The sequence below is a fragment of the Macrotis lagotis genome, chromosome 7, assembly GCF_037893015.1.
Source record: "Macrotis lagotis isolate mMagLag1 chromosome 7, bilby.v1.9.chrom.fasta, whole genome shotgun sequence".
Taxonomy (NCBI): Eukaryota; Metazoa; Chordata; class Mammalia; order Peramelemorphia; family Peramelidae; genus Macrotis; species Macrotis lagotis.
Genome location: NC_133664.1, coordinates 210,081,530 through 210,100,161, shown reverse-complemented (window position 1 = coordinate 210,100,161; position 18,632 = coordinate 210,081,530). Strand labels below are relative to the sequence as shown.

The following is an 18,632-nucleotide window of genomic DNA, read 5'->3' as shown; positions in this document are numbered from 1 at the left end:
CAGGATGAGCGATTTCTCTTTAGTTTGAAACATCAGTTGACTCATCTGCGAAATAGTGATGAAACAGTTTAGTGGAGGCAAGAGAAAAAATAATTATCATCATTTTAAAACAAAGTATGAGGCCAGACATAATTGTGTGATAGTGAGTGGAGGAAAACAGGTAGTTGTTGGATTTTTAAAAAAATGAGATGAGAATCCTCAGGTGGCTTTTGGACATTGCCACCCCAGGCCTGTCTTTCTGCCCATTCTCATTATATAGGTGGTATCTGAAGATGACATTTCTTTTTTGCCCCCACCCTTACCTTAATTACTACAGTTCCCTGGAGACACCTGACAAGAGGTTCCTTTGAATGCCAGCTCTCTCCTTCCCTCTTATACTCACTACCCTTGCCTCCTCCTGATCATTTACTTATTAAACCAATTAACTTAAATGACTCATAATGCACCATTGGGCATAGTACATGGAAAATATTTTATAAAAGAGACTGACTTTCACATAAGAGGAGATTGTTGCTCTCTCTGACCTTTCTCATTTTTCTCACCAACTTTAGACAACAGGAAGAATCTAAGAATCCTTGACATACAAGGTTCCCTTACTTCCGGGGGAGGGGGGGAACCCTCCCATGGTTCACAAGAAAGAATTTAAGGTTGGAAGAAACTTTATATTATTTTGTTCAACTGCTTCATTTTACAGAAAAGGAAACTGAGGTTCAGGAATATGAACTATCTTATTTTAGGTGACACAGTAGAAATTAGATTGGAATCCAGGTGTAATGTAATCAGTACTCCTTGTAACACAGCTTATAGACCTCCCCAAGATATGTTTTTCATTTACATTTGTCTTATATCTAGACAGGCCTCCAAAACTCCTGATTGATTCAATGCGTCAACTAATGTTTCAAACTAAGAGAAATCACCCTACTTATCAGAAACCTCCTCTTGCCTCATCATCTCAAAATATTATTGCCTTTCCTATTATCCAAAGACAGCTCAAGGCCACCTATCCAAGTCTGTCCTCTCCAGATCCCTAGGAATCTTTCCCTTTACAAAACCTGAATTCAGTTTAGTTATCGCTGAAATGACAGTCATCACTTTAAGGGGTGGCTAGGTGATTCAGTGGATAGAGTGCCAAGTCTAGTTTATCTCAGTCTCCTCATCTGTAGCATGAGTTGGAGAAGAAAATGGCAAACCACTCCAGTATCTTTACCAAGAAAATATCAAATGGGGGAAAGTCCAACACAATTGAAACTGAAACAACTGAACAACAAACACAACAAATCATTTTAGTAGTAGGTGAAAAACATGATTTACATTGGAACTTTCTAGCTTTGTGCTAGGTAAATAAGAAAGGATATGAAAATGATGGCATCCTCTTGCTTCATTCTGCCATTCAAGATTTTGTCCCAGTTGGCAGATCATAGGGAAGTTCATTTTTGGCAAACTGTCCAAGACATAGCTCCTGAATGACCAATTTTTAAGAATCCTAAGAGACTCCCAAAATGATACACAAAAAGATCTCATTTTCTAGAACTCATTTAGTATAGTAGTCTATCTCCCTCATTTTATAGATGCAGCATAGAAGGAATAGATACTTTGAAGACAAAAACTTCCCTTCTCTCATCCAAAATATTTATTTCACTTGCATAATACAACAAATCATGGATACCACTCTTTTGCTCTGAAAGCTTAAGAAGTGGATAAGCTAGCTTTAAACGTGGGTAAAAATAGTTTTACTTTTCTACAATACTTTAAAGTTTTAGCCCCTGAAATAAAATGCACACTTATTTGCTAGGTATTCAAAATTCTCTATAATCTGTTTTCAGTCTGTTTTTCTAGGAAGATTATACATTATCCCTCTTCACATACTATACTCTTCATAAGACAGAATTTAAAGTTGGAAGAAACTTTATATTATCTTGTTCAACATTCTTCATTTTACAGAAAAGGAAACTGAGGTTCAGGAACATGAACTATCTTATTTTAGGTGACACAGTAGAAATTAGATTGGAATCCAGGTGTAATGCCATTTCTCTCTTTAAAAATTTTTTTTTACCAATTTTATGTAAAAACAATTTTAACATACTTTTAAAAAAACTTTGCATTCCAAATTTTCTGCCCCCTCACCTCACAACTCCTAGAGACAATAAGCGAGTATCAAATTGGTTCAATATGTATAATCATGCAAAATATGCCATTTCCCTTATAACATACTCCCTCTCCCCCATGTAATCTAGGAGCCAGTGACACTGACTTCCTTCTCCAGACTCCAGAATTTTTCACTGGATGTCCCCTATCTACAACTCTCTCTTCTCTCATCATCATCTCCTGGCTTCTCTGTCTTCTATCAAGCTCCATCTTCCACAGAAAGCCTTTCTCAGAACTATCTATCATAGTGCCATGCCTCTGATATTATCACTAGCTTATCCCAGATATCTTACTTGTATATAGGAGAATGTAGATTGTCACTCCCCACACCCCCTCCCACAAGTCTGGTGGCACCTTGCAAACAGCATCTATTTTTTGCCTTTCTTTGAATTCCCAGAGCTTAGAACAGTGCCTGGTACCTAATAATAACTTAATAAATGTTTATTAATTTGTTGACTGTAGATACAGCAAGGAGAATTGTATTCATCTCCCACCTTTGCACAGATAATTCTCCATTTGTGGAATAAATTTCTTCTGTTATTCTATTCCCCTACTTTCCTTCAAAGCTCATTTCAAGTGAGAACTCCTACATAAGGTCTTTCTTGATTTCTGCCATTATGAACTGCCCCCAACCTATTTGGTATTTATTTTGTATGTATTTTATATTTACAATACTTCCCATGGTGTGGCATGGTCTTCTTTGAGAATGAAAGACGAACAACAACACCTAGTTATTGTAAGCTCCTTAAGAACAGGGGACTATTTTTTTTTAAATAAATGCTTACTGATTTACTTATTCTTCACAAAATTCCTTGAAACAGATACTAAAAGTAGCTCAAAGCATAGAGCACTGGCCTTGGAGTCAGAAAAACCTAAGTTCAAATCCTGACCTCAGACACTTAATAATTACTTAGTTGTGTCACTTAACCCCATTACCTTGCAAAAACAAAACAAAACAAAACAAAAAAGTAGCTCAGAGAAGTCAAATGACTATGGAGTCACATAGCTAGGAAGTATCAAGAGAGTTAGGATCTTTTGAGTCTTATTTCTTACTATCCATCATACAAATAAAATGAACAGTGAGGAGAGACTGCTCAGCTGGGGAAAGGGAATTTGCAAGGAAAGAAAATGCCTTCTTGGTCTACATCTGACTATCTAGGGAGTAGATGAGTTGGAAGGAGTCAATTATTTCTCTGGTAAGTAATATCATTTTGAAGGCTTAAGATCCCATCTAGAGTTCTAGAACCCTCTTTCTCCCTGGCTGGTCCAAAATAGAAGTCACAAATAATGGGTCATGTTTCAGTACATTTTCCCACTTCAGATCTGAAGTTACATTAAATTTATCAAAAATTGAAACATTTCAAAATACAGAAACGATAATGACTGTAGCTACACAAAAATTCTACCAAATCTTTTTCTCCCAAAGGCATATGGAAATAGGTAGAAATAATGGTTCATGAAAGGACACTTAGATGAACTTAGTAGAGAATTCACTGTGAAGTTGCTCCAAGGAACTAACACTTTTCAATTCTTTTTGAATTCCAAATTCCTCCTTTTACCAAAAGAAAAAAAAAATGTAAATTCCTTAAAACCTTTCATAATCCCATCCCAAATTACTTTTCAAGCATTATCTCCCCTATAGTGCAGGGGGAAAGACCTAAATTTGAAATTTAGGCACTCAGCAGACATGTGTTGATTGTCTTGGCACACCTGAGCATACTTAGCCCATGATCTATGTGTATAACTTGAAATCAGAATACATAAGAGTCAAAGCTACATATTAGTGGTATCCCATTGGGCAAATCACAAGCCACATCTCTGGGAGCTTCAGTTTTCTCATCTGTCTAATGAGTATAATAATATTTACATTGCCTCCCAGAAGGTTGCTGGGGAAACCAAATGAAAAAATAGACATAAACATTTTTTATGCTATTATTAGTTATCTTCCATGAATGTCCTACTATCATGCATGTGGCAAGTCAGTGACCTTCAGCACGGTATAGTAATTTGAAAGGATTGACTTAAAAATCAGGAGAGGGGGTGGCTAGGTGGCACAGTGGATAGAGCATCAGTCCTGGAATCAGGAGTACCTGAGTTCAAATCTGGCCTCAGACACTTAATAATTACCTAGCTGTGTGGCCTTGGGCAAGCCACTTATAACCCCATTGCCTTGCAAAAACTAAAACTAAAAATAAATCAGGAGAGACAGGTTTAAATACTGCCTCTGATACTAGCTGTATGAATGAAGGCAAATCCCTAAGCTTCTTCAAACTTCAGTTTACTTATCTGTAAAATGGGTATAAAAATACTTGACGTACCCCCCCACCCCAGAATTGTTGGAAGATTCAAATAGGATACAATATATGTAATACTTGGCAAATTTTGAAAGTGCTATATAAATGTGAGTTATTATTAAGGGTCAAGTATGTATAAATACTTGGCACTGGGTTCTTGAGTCATCATCATAATAGTATTTACACAGTGCTTTAAAGTTTGCAAAGCACTTTACAGATATTATCTTTTTTGATACTCATGATGATCCTAGGAGGCAGGTGCTAGTTCATAGAAGAAAAAACTGAGACAGATAAAGGTGAAATGACACAGGGAGCTATTAAGAATCTGAGGCTGGATTTGAGACTCAGGACTTCTTGATTTCAGGATCAGTATTCTACCCACTATACCAACTTCTTTCAGGCTGTGAAAATGGAGAGATGGTTCTGTGACTTGACCAATGGGACACCACTAATATGTAGCATTTTGAAAATGGAGCCTTAGAAGGCCCTACCATGTTATAAAGGTTTCAAGTATTGGACCAGGACAAAATAGTATAAGGATCTGCCTAGCAAAATTTGGAGAGACCTATCACAAGTTAGCTATGAGATGATTAATTTTTCTGGTTAAGGCTACTTGCTAAAACAGGGAGAGACTTCACTCCAAATGTGTAAAGGAAGTACACACACCAGTGAAACTGTAGATCTTTGAGGTCCTGAAATATTATTATTCCCTTTGATATATTCTACAATCCCTCCCAGCTGACCTTGTCCTTTTCTCAGGACATCTTATTTCTGGAATGAACCCTCCACTCCTACCCGCCCCAATTTGCTTGTTGAAATACTATCCAACCTTCAAAGCCTAGATCCCTTGCCATCTTCCTCCATTAAGTTTTTTCTGATCCTTTCCAGCTGGAAATGATCTCCCTCTACTCAGCAATCATGGAGTTTTGTTTATATGTCTCCTAAACACTAATTTCCATGTTGTATTGTCTATTTGTGTAAATGACTAGTTGTTGTCATCCATCTGTTTCAGTCACGTCCAATTTGTTTGTGACCCCATTTGGGGGTTTTCTTGGCAAAGATATTGGAATGGTTTACCATTTCCTTTTCTATCATTTTACAAATGAGGAAACAGAGGCAAACAGGATTAAGTGACTTGCCCAGGGTCACACAACTAGTAAGTGTCTGAAGTCAGTTTTGAACTTGGGAAAATTAGTTATTTCAGTATTCTATCCACTGTACCACCTAGCTGTCTCCAATAAGCATTTATTAATAATTTATGAAAGGAATATAGACAAAAACAAAATAATCTCTGACATCAAAAGAACTTGCATTCTACAGATATGTACACAGAGTGTATATAAAAAAAAATTTAGAGGAAGAGAAAGTACCAACTGGGGAAATGGGAATAGATTTTATTGATGCTAGAGATGGCACCTGAGCCATGCTTTGAAGGATACTAGAGATGTCTTTGGGCAGCTAAGTGCCATTAGTATCAGAAATCTTCATGAATTCAAAAAAAATCCAGCCTGAGACACTTACCAGCTGTGTGATCCTGGACAAGTCACTTAATCCTGTTTGCCCTGGTTTCTTAAGCTATAAAATAATGAGCTGGAGAAGGAAATGACAAACCACTAGGGTATCTTTGCCAAGAAAACCCCAAAGAGTCAGAAACAACTAAATGATTAGTTCTCTTTACCCTGTGGATATAAATGACAGAATATCAGAATTAGAAGGAAAATTGGAAGTAATTTAGTTCAAGCTATATACTTAGCTTCCTGGATTTTCATGCAGTTGCTACTTTAACAAGTCCACTATAGCCTAAAGTAGCCTATCTCACTCTTTAGGTAGTTCTGAATATCATGATTTATTATGAGCCAGTTGTCCTCACTTTAATTTTTCGCCCATTTCCCCCCAAACTATTGCTTATTTATTATTCTAAAAACATTCTACTTGAATGTTCTAGGCAATTAATGACGACTGATAAATGACAGTGAAAGTCACTGCCAAGTTTAGAGTAAGTATATGTTTTTAAAAAATGCTTGGAAATTGGAAAAGGATTATATTGGCTGAGAACCAACTGAATGATTCCTCCCTCCTGCATGTAATTGCTTCTAATTTACCTAAAAAGGTTCTAGCCTAAGCTTTAATTCAGGATCTCTTCTTCTATACTTGACAATTGTCAAGTCCTGTTTTCTCCACTATCAACATCTTGCACATTGCCCAAATTTTGTCCCTGACAAGCTCTTGGGCAGACCCTCAGAATCTCAAACCTAGACTATTATTAAAGTCTGCTGGTTGATCTCCTTGCTTCAAATCTTTCCTCATTACAGTTCAATCTCCTCTTTTCTTGTGAAAATGATTTTCTTAAAGTTCAGATCTGAGCCTATCATTGCTCTCTTTTTTTTGTTTTTTTTTTTTAGGTTTTTGCAAGGCAAATGGGGTTAAGTGGCTTGCAAGTCCACACAGCTAGGTAATTATTAAGTGTCTGAGACCGGATTTGAACCCAGGTACTCCTGACTCCAAGGCCAGTGCTTTATCCACTATGCCACCTAGCCGCCCCCATTGCTCTCTTTTTAATAAACTCCAGTGACTCCCTCATTGTGACTCCATGGGCCATAGCACCCCAGACTCTACAATCCTTTGTAATCCCTCAATATCTGTCCAAGTTCATGTTCATTGTTTCCATGTTACTATCTAGTCATCTCATTGTCTGCCATCCCCTTTTCCTTTAACTTTCAATCTTTCCCAACATGAGGGGCCTTTCCAATGAATTCCATCTTCTCATTATATGGCCAAAGCTTCAAAACTTCAGCATCTAACCTTCCAATGAATAGCCTGAATCAATTTCTTTATGTGATTTGATCTCTTTGCTGTCCAAGGGACTCTTTTTTTTGTTTTGTTTTGTTTTGGTTTGGTTTGGTTTTTGCAAGGCCATGGGACTAAATGCTTTGCCCAAGGTCACACAGATAGGTGTCTGAGTCTGAGATTAAGTGTCTGAGGCCATATTTGAACTCAGGTCCTCCTGACTTCAAGGCCAGGGCTCTATCCACTGTGCCACCTAGCAGCTCCCCAAGGAACTCTCAAAAGTCTTTTCTGGCACTACAATTGGGGGTCCAACTCTTACAAGCATACAATGCTATTGGAAGAAACAGATTTGATGATAGGGATCTTTCATTAGCAAGATGTCTCTGTTTTTAGTATGCAGTCTAGATTTGCCAAATTTTTTCTTCCAAAGAGCATGTGTCTTTTAATTTCATGGTTGCAGCTGCCATCTACAGTGATCTTTAATCACAAGAATATAAAATTTGACACTATTTCCATTCCTTCTCATCTATTTTACAGAAAGGGATGGAACCAGTTGCCAAGATCTTAGGTAGTTTTTTTTTAAATCTTAAACTTCAAGTCAGTTTTTGTACTCTCATCTTTTACCCTCATCAATAGACTTCTTAATTCTTCTCTACTTTATGCCATATTGTTTGCATATCTGATATTGTTGATATTTCTCCTTAGCAACCTTAGTTCTGGCTTTTAATTCATCCAGACTGGCATTTCAAGTAAAGTGCTCCACATATAAATAAAATAAATAAGATGACAATGTACAGCCTTGTCATACTCCTTTTCTTCTCTTAAACCAGTTGTTCCATAATTGAGTATAACTGTTGTTTCTTGGCCTACATACAGGTTCCTCAGGAACCAAGTAAGATGATCTGGTACTCCCATTTCTTTGAGGATTTGCCACATTTTGTTGTGATCCACACAGTTAAAGGCTTTAATGGAGATAATGAAGCAGAAGAAGTTTTATTGGAATTTCCTAGCTTTCTTCATAATCCAGAAAATATTAACAATTTGGTCTCTAGTTCCTCTACTTATTCAAAAACCAGCCTACTCTTTTGGCAAAATTCTCTTTTTGACCTTTAAAGCCCTTTATAACCTGTTCCTTTCCAACCCTTCCAAGTCTTCCCTTACTCCCCGCCCCCCCCCGCAAAGTACTATGTGATCCAATGGCACTGGCCTCCCTATTATTCATCACACATGAAACTCCAGAGGCAATGTAGTATAGTAGATATAATACTGGTCTTAGTGTTAGTTAAGTGTGAATCCTATCTCAGACACTAACTAGCTGGTTGACCATATATTTGTGATGGACTATTATTCTTTTATAAGAAATGATGAGTCAATGATTTTGAAAAAAACATGGAAAGACTTACATGACATAATAAAGTGCAAAATGAACAGAACAAAGAGTTTATAATATACAATAACAACAATATTGCTTTAAGAACAACTTTGAGCAACCAAGTCATTTTATTATAGATAACTAAATTAATTGAAAAGATTCTATGAAGGAAGATACTATTTGCATGCATAAAAAGAACTGATATATATATATATGTATGTATGTATGTATGTATATGTATACAAACACATTTTTGTTTAATGGGAAAAAAAGGGAAAGTTACCAATAATGTGTATATTTAAAAAGAATAAGTTGTATATAATAGATCTGCAGTTTTGGGTGTAATCCTCTTTTTTTTCTATTCTACTTTGCTTTAGAAATGTTTTTTGTTTTTGTTTTTATTTTTTTTTAGGTTTTTTGCAAGGCAATGGGGTTAAGTGGCTTGCCCAAAGCCACACAGATAGGTAATTAGAAAGTGTCTGAGGTCAGATTTGAACTCAGGTACTCCTGACTCCCAGGCCAGTGCTGTATCCACTGTGCCACCTAGCCACCCCTTAGAAATGGTTTTTTTAAATGAAATAAATTTTTAATAAGAAATGGGTTTTTTTAATTTCTTAAGTTCAGAATTTAAAAAAAAAAGGTCCCAGATACACCAAAAATGTAATAGCAGAATTTTATGTAGTATTTACAAGGACCTGGAAACAAAGGCAATGCCCATCAATTGAGAAATGACTAAGCAAACTATGATATATGAACAAAGTCAAGTTGTAGATAATCAGGAAGGAATATAGGGATTGTCATTAATACTGGCAACTTTATTTTTTTGTTTGTTTTTGTTTTTGTTTTTAGGTTTTTGCAAGGCAAATGGGGTTAAGTGGCTTGCCCAAGGCCACACAGCTAGGTAATTATTAAGTGTCTGAGATTGGATTTGAACCCAGGTACTCCTGACTCCAGGACTGGTGCTTTATCCACTGCGCCACCTAGTCGCCCTATATACTGGCAACTTTAATAGAAAAACTTGTAGTGGATCTAGTCAACATGATTATGTGACATATCAATGTTCAGAAATACATGAAAGAGGTGGATAATAAAAGTAATCCAGGGAGTCTGAGGGATAGGGCTTAAGAGGTTAAAGGATCAGGGGGAAAGGGATTCAGGATAGAGAAATGTATTTAGTTAAATTTAGTCAACCAAGAGTTTGAAGACAACAAAGTAGGAGTAGGAGGGATGGGAACCTGGGGAAGCATGATACTGAAGGTTGTGATGAAAATAAAAGAGGTTTAGGAAGAATTAGACAGAAGTAGAGCTGCTGTGGCAAAAATGGATTGCCTAGTCCAACCTACCCCTGCCTGGTTAAGAAACCAGACCTGTTGTTTTGAGACCAGTTTATTTAACGCTCATCTTAGAATCTAGTTTCTCTGCTGACCAGAAACCCATTCAGATCCAAAGATTAATGTAACAAATTTTCTCTTACAATACACCTCAAACAACTCATATATCTTATTTGGAAACTGCCTCTGTGCTGGCGATTTAGCTACTATTAAATTGGAATAATTTAACTGTAATAATTGTTTGAATCCTATATAATGTGCAACTCAAAAGACACTTGTGAGGAGTGGGCTACCTCTTTTTTTTGGCTTTCTCCTTTGCTGAACACTCAAACTCCCTTGTAAATTATTTCAGTTTGGGGTTTTGCCCCCAGCTAACAATTGGAATCAGAAGAAGAATTTGACCAAGATGAAATCATTCTGCATGGCAAGAACTGGGTATGTTGCCCCACAGTTCAGGTAATACACAATTACTCTAGGTCCTTAACTATTTTTTAGGACTAATGACTCTGGGTGTCCAGAAAACTAGGGGCTGTGTACCATGTTGTCCTAGGAAATTACTCAGGGAAGGTATGAACTAGCCTAACCTTAATGAGCAAATGAGTAGTTCTCTTGGATTGATCAACCAAGAACTCTGGGGGCCCTTTGGATCCACCTTTTGTTAATCTGGCCAGTCCTCTGGCAGATGTTCTTTTTTCTCTCTTTCTTTCTCTTTCTCTTTCTATACTTCTCTTATCTTCCCATGACAATTAGAAAATAAATCAGACTGTGACTAAAATGCAAGGACCTTCAATTGAAAGACCTTTAATGTGACATGCTGGTGGGGAATCCTTTATCTGTTTAGTTGCTTGAACGACCTGACAAAGCAGTTGCCTAATATTGTTATACTCATTCACTTAGAAAGACCCCAGATTAATGAGGACAGTTCTTAAATGTACTATAAGTCATTCATGTGTCAAATACTTATACTCCAATAATAAGGAATACCTCTTTTTTTCAGTCTCTACCTTCTCTATGAGCTTCTTGGGAAAAACTTCATCTTGTGTTGCATCTATTGTTGTTTGTAGTTAGTTCTGTGACCTTGGAAGATTTCTAAGGGGGAAATGCAACTAGCCATAGGAACTGCTGGAAAAAACTACAGCCAAAGAGTATAAAGTGCTGAGGAAGATTAATGACATTTCATAGTTAAAACAGTTCTCCCAGATTTCATAGAGTAATCTGATGCTAAACTCTCCATCTCAGTAAGCAGGGATTTACTCCCACTTCAGACTTTTAACAAGAGATAAAGTTTTAGGAGGAAAAAAAAGTTTTTGTGATACATGTGACCATATATGCTCTTTCAATATCTGAGAAATCCCCCATATTATATAGTGCACTTGTTTCCCAGTACAAATGAAGTCTTCTGTCTTATAGACCCTGATACTAATCTAGTTTCATCCTTCTCACTATGATTTGCCACCCATCTAGTTCCCATCACACCTCAAAGAAATTCTATCAAGTTCTTCATAAAGATGAGCAGTGAAAGAGATGCCTCCACTGATCCAGGTTACTTAAGTTAAAATCTAGCTATCTGCTTTCCATAATTGTGTTTCCACTAATATTGGAAAGAGAGAAAACTGGGAAAACCTTATTACATTTTTTTGAACCTAGCCCTATGTGACTGAGAAACCAGAACTGTTGCTTAGAGAATAGATTTGTTTAATGGTTAACTCGGAATCTATGTTGTGCTGACAAAAAGCCCAGTCAGATCTACAGATCTTCCAAAACGTAAGAGGTTTTCTGCTGCTCTACATCTCAATCAACCACATGTCTTATCTGAAAACCATCTCTGTGCTGGCTGTTTTGTGTGTTCTTATTCCTTTGTTTGAATCCTATATAATATATAACTTCCTGACTCTTGAAAGATGTGGGGCAACACATTTTCAGCTCTCCTCTCTGCTGAATGACAATAATTATCTTTCTAAATTATTTCAATTTGGGGTACTGTTCTTAGTAGCACTGCAAAGATAGATTCCAATCAAAAAGAGAAAATTTTAAGCTCATGAATAAATGAGTGGTGGTGACATCTAAAATGTGGCCTTCCCTGAGACTGACCAAGATGTAGGTCAAGGAAATTGAAGACATAGGTATCATAGGTTATCAGAGTGTTCAAAGGGACATCAATGTATATGCTGAAGTCTCCAAATACAAAGATATGGAGAACATTGAAAGAGAAAGGAGAATGACTGGAGACTAGTAGATGATTACAAGAATGATCCAGACTAGATGTATGGTGTGAACTTCTAACAAGGAAAGATCAACAAATGATCACTGAAAAATGGGAAGTGGTGGGGGGGCAAGATGGTGACAAGAACAGATCATGTCTTAGGCGCTCTCTCATAAAACTCATAAGCTAAGGACTCTAACTAAATTTTCGAGAGACAGAACCCACAGAGGGACCCAGTGAGGCAGTTCTCTTACTCAAGGTAACCTGGAAAAGAGGAGAAAGACTCAGCTCCCCAGGGTTGGAGGGGCGGCCAGCCAAAGGGTTGGCCCGCCAAAGTTAAAGAATCTCAGCCTCCCAGAGACAGCCCCAGAGCACTGGGAGCCATGGTTCACAGCAGCAGGGGAGTTTCCTGACCTACGCCCCAGAGAGCACGGGGCACAAATTGGGAGAAGGGGGGGGGCACATGAAGCCCAGCCCTCAAGGCACACAGCAAGCAACCTGGCCACCACAGCCCAGATCCAGGAAACAGAAACAGGCGGAGCCAGTAAGCAGGAGCCCCTAGGGCATGAGCCCATTGAACCTAGGGAGGGGAGTGAAGAGAGAGACTGCAGAGCTCTGCCCCTGGAACAGGACTCTAGGGCTCTGACCACATTCAGATCCTGATTGCAGTCTAGGCCCCCCAATTAACAGCAGCCCCCCCCACCTCAGCCCCATGGGAGAGGGTAGCGCTTATAGTCATTCACAGACCAGGAGGGAGGACAGAGCCTCACACACTGAGACCCTTGTGGGAGTTCCCCAAAAGCTCAGGAAGCACCCCAAAAACAGGCTTAGGCTGGGAAAATGAGCAAGCAGAGAAAAAAGAGGAACACCATTGAGAAATATTTTGCATATGAGCCCAAGAAGGATCAAAACACTCAGTCTGAAGATGAAGAAGCACAAGCTCCTGCATCCAAAGACTCCAAGAAAAACAGAAATTGGGCTCAGGCTATGACAGAGTTCAAAAAAGACTTTGAAAATCAAATTAGGGAGTTAGTAGAAAAACTAGGAAAAGAAATGAGAGAGATGCAGGAAAAACAGCAGCTTAGTCAAGGAAATCCAAAAAAATGCTGAAAAAAATGTTTTTTTAGCATGCTAAAAACCAGTTTAGGTCAAATGGATAAAACAATTCAAAAAGTTATTGAGGAGAAGAGTGCTTTAAAAAGCAAAATTGGCCAGATGGAAAAAGAGATAAGAAAACTCTCTGAGGAAAACAAATCCTTCAGACAAAGAACAGAACTCACGGAGATTGATGAATTTACAAGAAATCAGGACTCAATACTTCAAAACCAAAAAAATGAAAACTTAGAAGAAAATGTGAAACATCTCATTGAAAAAACAACTGATATGGAAAACAGATTTAGGAAAGCTAATTTAAAAATTATTGGAATACCTAAAAGTCATGATCAGGAAAAGAGCCTTGACATCATTTTCAAAGAATTACTACAGGAAAATTGCCCTGATATCCTAGAAGCAAAGAGCAAGATAGAAATGTAGAGAATCCACCGATGTCCCCAAGAAAGAGATTCCCAAAAAACCAACCCCTAGGAATATTATATCCAAGTTCCAGAACTCCCAAGTCAAAGAGAAAATATTACAAGCAGCCAGAAGGACACAATTCAAATATTGTGGATCTGAAGTCAGGATCACACAGGACTTAGCAGCAACTACATTAAAAGCTCGTAGGGCTTGGAATATAATATAGCGGAAGGCAAAAGAGCTTAGAATGCAACCAAGAATCAACTACCCAGCAAAAATGAATGTCCTCTTCCAGGGAAAAAGATGGACTTTCAATGAACCAGGGGAATTTCAAATATTTCTGTTGGAATGGCCAGAGCTGAACAGGAGGTTTGATCTTCAAATACAGGACTCAGGTGAAGCATAGAGATTGGAGGAGAGGGGAAAAATATGAGGGACTTACTGATGATGAACTACATGTATTCCTGCATAGAAAAATGACACTGATAATACTTATATGAACCTTCTCAATTAACAGAGCAGGTAGAAGGAGCTTTCATAGATGAAGCACAGGAGAGAGCTGACTTTGAAGATAAAATATGGTATAAAAATGGAGTCAATAGAAAAAAGGGAAATGTAATGGGAGAAAGAAAAAGGAGAGGGGGAATAGGCCAAGATATTTCATATAATAAGATTTTTCTTTATTACAATGAGCTATTGCAGTGATATGGAAGGGGGGAAGGCAAGGGGGAATGAGGGAATCTTCACTCTCATCAGAGGTGGCTAGGAGAGGAAATAGCATATATACTCAATGGGGTATAGGCACCTGGAGTAAGAAGGAGGGGGGACAGGGGGAAGGGGGGATGTGAGTGATAGAGGAGAGGATGGGCCATGAGGGGAGAGTGGTCAGATATAACACATTTTCCTTTTTACTTCTTGCAACTGGCTGGGATTGGAAAGCCTGTCTGGGACCATAGAGCCAGGTGGATGCTGGGCCTAAGGGGTGGTATGGGGGCTCAGGGCCTCTTGGCCCCAGGGCCAGGGATCTGTCTGCTGCACCACTCAGCTACCCTACAGCAGAGTCAGAGTGAAAGGAGAGAGAAAATATAGTACATGGTAGTGGAGAAATACAAAAGGAGGGAGTTGCAATCAGCAATTGCAATGATGGAAAAATATGGAAGTAACTTTTGCCATGGACTTATCATAAAGAATGTGATCCACCCTCGACAGAGTTGTTGGTGTTGGAACAAAGACTCAAGCACATTTTTATTATTATTTTTTGGGGGGTGCAGGGCAAATGGGGCTGGGTGGCCTGCCTGGGGCCACATAGCAGGTGATTGTTGGGTGTCTAAGGCTGGTTTTGGACCCGGGTGCTCTTGGCTGAAGGGCCAATGCTCTGTCCACCATGCAGCCACCCCTACTATTATTACTATTTTATTTTATTTTGGGTCTTTTTTTTTCTCTTTTTTTTTTGGGGGGGTTTTTGCAGGGTAGTGGGGTTGGGGTGGCTTGCATATCATGCGGCTGGGTGATTGTTGGGTGTATGGGGACAGATGTGGGCTCAGGTGCTCATGGCTCCAGGGCTGGTGCTCCGTCCATTGTGCCACCTGTCATACCTACAATTATTACTATTATTTTTTTATTTTAATTTTTTCCCCTTTATCGCTCAAGCAAGTCTATATTTTTTGGGGGGAGGGGGTATTTTGTTTACTCTTAAACAAGAACATTTTATTAATGTATAAAAAAACATTATTTGTACAAAATGAGAATAAATAAAAAAACTAATAAATAAAAAGAAAAATGAGAAGTGTGTGAGAGAAGAGCAAGGAGTATGTCTGCTCCTCCTAGCCTGGGGGAGTAAGGGGCAACACTGGTAAATGTGGTCAGGCATTTAGTATCTTCAAGAAGGACCCCCCAAAATGCAAGAAAATAGAGTGCTAGAATAAGAGAGATAAAATAAAGAGAAGTTTGTTAATAATGGGGAGTTCAGAAGGCAAGATGGAATGGTAAGGCACTGAAGGATAAGGGAGAATGTGGGGTTTTATTAGATATGGGATAGAAAGTAATACTTTTTTTTTTTGGAACAAATACAGGTAATCAAGCAAAACAAATTACTGCACTGGCCATGTCTGAAATTGCACACCTTTTTCTGTACCTATCTGCCAGTAGCATGTTTCATAATTGGTCCTCTGGGAATCATAGTTGTCACTGAAGTGATCAGTTAAGTCTTTCAAAGTTGTTTGTCTTTACAGGGTCACTGCTGTAAAAAACTGCTCTCCAAGCTCTGCTTAGGAAATACTACTTGCTGTAGAACCTATTCCCAGAGCCGTGTGACAACAAAGGGTGATACTCTCTCAGATACCAAGGAAGAAGGGATTAAGTTAGCAAGAAGCTTGGGTTGCTTAGGTAGGTTAGCAATTAACTGATGATACAATCCCAGAAGACCTGACTCCACACCTGGTGTCAATTCCTTTTTCTCATAATGAGAGATGATCCAAAATGTAACCTGTATGTGTCTAAAAACCTGGTTCAAAATAAGATTTTGGTGGTAGAGGCCTGTAATTTATGTGTTCAGTAATCACTGAAGCCTAAAGATTTATTGTTTTCTCAGTTTGATGACTTGGGACAGAACAGATTGTTCTTCCAGAAGTATAAATGGATTTCAAGGCAAAGAGGCTTCTTCTTAGGTGATGATGGAAATTTGCAATGTTGTGACAATAAAATCTAGGATACAATAAATATACCTAGTAGTAGCAGTAGATTCCCAAAGATAGTAAGGATCCAAACTTATCCCACAATGAGGTAGGGGCCAGGCTACCCATAATCAACAGTTAGTACTCCTACTCCTGGCCAAACAAGTATTCACAACCCTCTGTGATTATATATGCTTCTTCTTCACTAGTATATTGTTCAAATAAATATAAAAATCTTTGGTTTCACTTGACAACCAACAAAGGTCTGCAGTAACATTCCAACATCTGTAATCATTTTGTGTTTTTTCCCATTTTTCTTTTGCTCTGGTTTATAATGAACTTGTTAATATTTGTATTAAAATATTCATAAACATTTTAATGTAATGTCTTCTGTTTACTAATCCACAGATTGGATCCCTAATGGAATAGAGTAAAGGTGATTTCTATGTCTGAATTCCTGAAATTATTTCTAAAAACTCCACAGAGCGATCTGTTTACCTTCAGTCAATAGCTAGAGAGCACAATTACCTCAAAGCACAGGCATTGGCTGAAATGACATGGTAAGAACAATCTACAGCACATTTACCCATAAACCTCCATCAAATACATATATTATCATTGAAAATCTGGATAAACATGGAGTATATATTAGTAGAGAGGTACACAGATAATGAACACATACGGCTAAGGCAACCCAAACTTTTAGTTCTACGGGCCCTGATGTCTCTCTTCATAGTCATTCTCATGCTGCTCTATTTGGACCTTCTCTGATGGGTCTCTCTTGTCTGGGGTGAACTCTCTGCTCACTTTCTGTGGGTGAATTGTTCAGCTAGACTGGATGGGGAATCGTTTCTAACAAGGATCATTTGATATAATGAGTCTCCCTTTTTAAAGGTCTTTAGTCATCCAATGGCTAGACCCACACAATTCATCAAAGTGGTTTAACTTCTTCATACCTTCTAAAGGAGAAACAGAATGTTAACACTTTTTAAAATAACATTTCTTTTATGAACTGTGACAGGGCCACTACAATTTAAACAGCCTTTAAGTCTTGAAATTGTCCACTGGAGTCAATCAGTCGGGTCAGTCAACAAGCATCCATTAAATTCCAATAATGCATCTCTACCTACTGTGCTAAATATTAGGGAAACAAAGACAAGAGGAAGATAACATGCAGACAAATATGCACATACAAATAAAGATGTAGACAGGAGATATTGGAGATGATGATTAAAGATAAAGAATTAGAATTAATTAGGTGAGATCAGAAAAGGCTTCCTTCTTATAGGTGGGATTTTAGCTGGAACTTGAAGCAAAGAAATCAGGGGAAAAAAAGAAATGAGGAAACAGAATTTGGGGTACATGGGAGATCCAATGAAAATGTCCAGAGTGGGAGATGGAAATTTGAGAAGGGATGAAAGGTTTGGAAAAGTCACTGGAGTGAGTAGCATAGTGAGTCAATTAGAGAAGTGAAAAAGGATTGCCTTGCTCCAGAGAAAGTCCAGTTCAGATTAGATAATATAAAGTGCAGTGGATCTAATCAGCATGGCTTCATGATGAACTCCAGTTTTACTCAATAACACTGTCTTTGGAGCAAAGATTGTGGAAGTAATTTTGGCAGGTCAAAATTAAAAATAGAACTCTAGAGAAGAAGGATCAAGAAAGGGAAGGAAGTAGAGGGTATGAGTATAAAAGTGTTGGCCTGGGAATGAATTAAGGAGTAGAAGAATTAGAAACCATGGTAAGAACAACGGATAGGGTTTAAGGGGATAGAGAAGAGGAAGAAGTGTAATGATAAATTATCTAATAAAGGAATTTCAGCATTCATGGACAAGGAAGTCGTGCATTTATGAGTGATGGCAAGATCCAGGGTTTGAATATCTGTCACTGAGGTGAGGGCTCAGTAGAAGAACAAACTGATCACGGGAGGGAAAGAAGCTCAATCTCAAACAAGGATAGAAAAGAATCTACTCAGAATCTGAGAGTAACAAAATCTCAGCTCTCTTATCTGCTCCCTATATTCTAAAATATCACCAATCAACCCCTGATCAATCCCCTTACAATAACAAAGTTCTTGCTTAATGCTGAGCAGAAAATTGATTGGTTAAGTTTTCTGTCTCCAGTTTCAGATTCAGATGACATTTTGCCCTAGGGTAGTACAATATGCTTTTGGAAATGACCAAAACTCAGGCTTTAGGATCATCAGGAGTCAGCTCTAGAACCTATCATCTTTTAAGCAGCATCTCAGTTGCAGACTGAACTCATTTAGGGCCTATCTCCATTTGAATGAGCTTGTTTGATTCTTTTAATTAT

General features: G+C 38.1%; 1 protein-coding gene and 1 long non-coding RNA gene across 5 annotated transcripts in view; one reads left to right on the top strand and one right to left on the bottom strand.

Annotated features, from left to right (window-relative positions):
- Positions 1-18,632, bottom strand: part of B4GALNT3 (beta-1,4-N-acetyl-galactosaminyltransferase 3) — a 162,043-nt gene that overhangs the window by 83,279 nt on the left and 60,132 nt on the right. The gene's annotated exons all lie outside the window — the stretch shown is intronic.
- Positions 1-18,632, top strand: part of LOC141493981 (uncharacterized) — a 49,596-nt gene that overhangs the window by 6,245 nt on the left and 24,719 nt on the right. For 3 of the 4 annotated variants that reach the window (XR_012470369.1, XR_012470368.1, XR_012470370.1), the window contains exons 2-3: positions 10,282-10,385; positions 16,728-16,879. This is a non-coding gene — a long non-coding RNA (uncharacterized LOC141493981). The remainder of the gene's footprint in view (positions 1-10,281; positions 10,386-16,727; positions 16,880-18,632) is intronic. The other variant, XR_012470371.1, reaches the window with a different exon arrangement.